Source organism: Herpailurus yagouaroundi, unplaced genomic scaffold (assembly GCF_014898765.1).
Source record: "Herpailurus yagouaroundi ecotype Mexico unplaced genomic scaffold, PumYag 192, whole genome shotgun sequence".
NCBI lineage: Eukaryota > Metazoa > Chordata > Mammalia > Carnivora > Felidae > Herpailurus > Herpailurus yagouaroundi.
In genome coordinates, this window is record NW_024412423.1 from 810,190 (window position 1) to 814,318 (window position 4,129).

Here is a 4,129-nt window from a genome sequence, read left to right on the forward strand (position 1 = left end):
TTGGTTATAAACTATTGATTGTAGAAGCTGGGTGATGGGTACCTGAGGGTTTGTCATACTATTCTTTCTAATTTTGTGCGGTGGATATTTTCCGCAATAAATTGTTTTCAAAAAGAAAAAAAAGAGAAGCCTGAATTCCCCCGCCCCCTGTAACCATTTTAAAGAGATTTCATTAGTAATTACAAATCTCCCTTCAAAGAAAATACCAAGCCCAGCTGGCTTCATAGACAGGCTCCACCAAACTGTCAAGGAACAGATCATTTCGATCATAAAAGAACAAACTCTTCCAGAGAACAGAAAGAGAGAACGTCCCTCAGCTCAAGGCCATTATAACTGAGAGCAAAGCGAGACAAGGACTGTATGCAAAAGAGAGACACAGGCCATTCTCACCAGGAAAATAGAAGCGGTTAAATTCGCTCCTAAATAAAAAGATAAGTGCAGGGGCACCTGGCTGGCTCAGTCAGAAGAGCATGTAACTCTTTAAAAAAAATTTTTTTTTAACATTTATTCATCTTGAGAGACAGAGTGTGAGCAGGGGAGGGGCAGAGAGAGGGAGACACAGGATCTGAAGCAGGCTCCAGGCTCTGAGCTGTCAGCACAGAGCCCGACACGGGGCTCAAACCCACGGACCGTGAGTGAGATCATGACCTGAGCTAAAATCGGACGTCTAACCGTGACTCTTGATCTCGGGGTTGTGAGTTTGAGCCCTATATTGGGTGCAGAGATTAGTTAAAAATAAAATCAATAATACATTGGGGTGCCTGGGTGGCTCAGCTGGCTCAGCCTTTGACTTTGGCTCAGATTATGACCTCACAGTTCATTGGTGGGCTCTGTGCTGACAGCTCAGAGCCTGGAGCCTGCCTCAGATTCTGTGTCTTTCTCGCTCTCTGCCCCTCCTCCACTCACACTCTGTGTCTCTCTCAAAAATAAACATTAAAAAAAAATTTATTTTTTTTCAAAAAAAATTTTTTTTAACATTTATTTATTTTTGAGACAGAGAGAGACACAGCATGAACGGGGGAGGGGCAGAGAGAGAGGGAGACACAGAATCGGAAGCAGGCTCCACGCTCTGAGCCATCAGCCCAGAGCCCCACGTGGGGCTCGAACTCGCGGACGGCGAGATTGTGACCTGAGCTGAAGTCGGACGCTTAACTGACTGAGCCACCCAGGTGCCCCCCAAAAAATTTTAAATAAATACAAAATAAAAATTTTAAGGATTGTTTATTATCCTATATTGTGAACAGTTGACTGCAGATATTCAAAGTATATGCTTTGATGAGTTTTTACGTATCTGTATACCCACAAAACCATCACCACAATCAAGCTAATGAACACATTCATCACCCTCAAAATTTCCTCATGCCCATTAATCCTTCCATCCTTCCCCTTCCCCAGGGCACCACTGATCTGCTTTTTATCATTATGGATTACTTTTCATTTATCAGAATTTTCTGCAAATGTAATAATACTGTATGTACTGTTTGAAAGCCTAATTTCTTTTGCTCTACAAAATTGTTTCAAGATTCATCAATGATGTTAGGCACATCGACATTCCTTTTTATTAGTAGTAGTCTCTCATGTGGAAATACCACAATTTATCCATTCCTCCGTTGGTGGAAATTTGGGTTGTTCCCAGTTTGGGGGCTGTTGTAAATAAAGCTGCTGTGAACATTTGCATAAAAGCCTTTGTGTGGACATGTGTTTTCATTTCTCTTGGGTATGCTAACTCTGTTTCAATTTTTGAGGAAGCCAGACTATTTTCTAAAGCAGGGACCCCATTTTACATTCCCACTAGCGATGTGTGAGGGTTCCAGTTCCTTTGTATCCTCACCAGTACTTGTAACTTTCTGTTTGTTTGTTTTAAATTTTTTTTTCAACGTTTATTTATTTTTGGAACAGAGAGAGACAGAGCATGAACGGGGGAGGGGCAGAGAGAGAGGGAGACACAGAATCGGAAACAGGCTCCAGGCTCTGAGCCATCAGCCCAGAGCCCGACGCGGGGCTCGAACTCCCGGACCGCGAGATCGTGACCTGGCTGAAGTCGGACGCTCAACCGACTGCGCCACCCAGGCGCCCCTGTTTGTTTGTTTTAAATAGGCTTCATGCCCAACGTGGGCCCCATGGGGCTTGAACTCACGATCCTGAGATCAAGACCTGAGCTGAGCTTAAGAGTTGGACACTTAACCGACTGGGCCACCCAGGCACCCCTGTTTGTTTGTTTTTTAATATACCCATCCTAGTGGAAAAGATCTCAAAAATCACCACCCCCGTGAGGCACCTGCCTGATTCAGTCACTAGAGCATGCAACTATTGATCTTGGGGTTGTGAGTTTGACCCCCACATCAGGTGTAGAGATTACTTAAAAATCTTTAAAAAAAATCAGGCTGTTATAATGAGATTGACGAGAAATCAATCTAACTCTATACTGATTACGTTTTTTTTAATTTTAAAGTTTATTTATTTATTCTGAGAGGGAGAGACAGTGTGAGCAGGGAAGGGGCAGAGAGGAAGAGAAAGAGAATCCCAAGTAGGCTCTGCACTGTCATCACCGAGCCTGACCTGGGGCTTGAATCCATGAATCACAAGATCATGATCAGAACTGAAATTGACTCAGAAGCTTAACTGACTGAACCACCCAGGCACCCCCTGATTAAGTTTTTTAGAAATTGTGTACACATTTACACATTTCTAAATACAAAAGTATGAAGCAAGATAGGTACCAAGAGGTCTATCCGCACCCCTGTCCCTTCAACCCTCATGTTTCCTCCCCACTAGGTAAATGTTTATATTGATTTATTTCTCCTTCCATTTGAAAATATAAGCATATATATTTGTACGTCCTCCCTTTCTTGGATGTTGTAGCATACTGTAAAATCTGTAAAACCCCCTGCTGTCTTCACTTAGTGACATATCCTTGAGGTCACACCTCAGCAGGACATAAGATACTCATTCTTTTTTTTATAGCTGTATTATATTCTACTGGGTGAACATAGCATAATCTATTCCACTATGAATTCAAAGTTTCTTAACTGTTTTTTGTTCTTTTTTTAAATGTTTATTTATTTTGAGAAAGAGAGAAAGAAAGACAGCACACACCCACATGCTCGTGAGTGGGGGAGAAGCAGAGAGACAGAGATAATCCCAAGCGGACTCTGCACTGATAGCACAAGCCAGACGCGGGGGCTCAATCTCACAGACTGTGAGATCAGGACCCGAGCCAAAATCCAGAATCAGACACTTAACCGACTGAGCCACCCAGGCACTTCTGCTGTTATTTCTTTCTAAGACTGTGAAATTCACCTAACATGAAATTTGCCATCTTAACCAGATTTAAGTGTACAGTCCAGTGGCATGAAGCACATTCACATTCTTGTGCAACCATCACCACCATCCATCCCCATAACACTTTTCATCTCGCAGAACTAAAATTCTGTACCCATTAAACATCCACTTCCCATTTCACTCCCTCTCCAGCCTCCCGGCAACCACCATTCTACTTTCTGTCTATGGTTTTGCCTACTTTAGCTACCTCATATAAAAGGAATCATACAGCACTTGTATTTTTGTGACTGGCTGATTTCACTTAGCATAATATCCTCAAGGTTCGTGCACATTGTAGCACGTGTCAGAATGTCAGGCACATTTTGTTTATCCACTGTCAATGGACATGTGAGTTGCTTCCACCTTTTGGCTGTTGTGAATAGTGTTGGTATGAACGTGGGGGTACAATTATCTCTTTGAGGCCCTGCTTCTAATTCTTTAGCATATATACCCAATGGGATTGCCGGATCAGATAGGAATTCCATGTCGGATTATTATTTAAAAAATTAAAAAAAAATTTTTTTTAAATGTTTATTTATTTTTGATAGAGCATTGGGGCGGGGGGAGAGAGAGACACACACACAGAATCCAAAGCAGGCTCCAGCTCCGAGCTGTCAGCATAGAGCCCAACGCGGGGCTCAAACTCACAGACAGTGAGATCATTACCTGAGCTGAAGTCAAACGATTATTTTTTTTTCCAATATATGAAATTTATTGTCAAATTTGTTTCCATACAACACCCAGTGCTCATCCCAAAAGGTGCCCTCCTCAATACCCATCACCCACCCTCTCCTCCCTCCCACCCCCC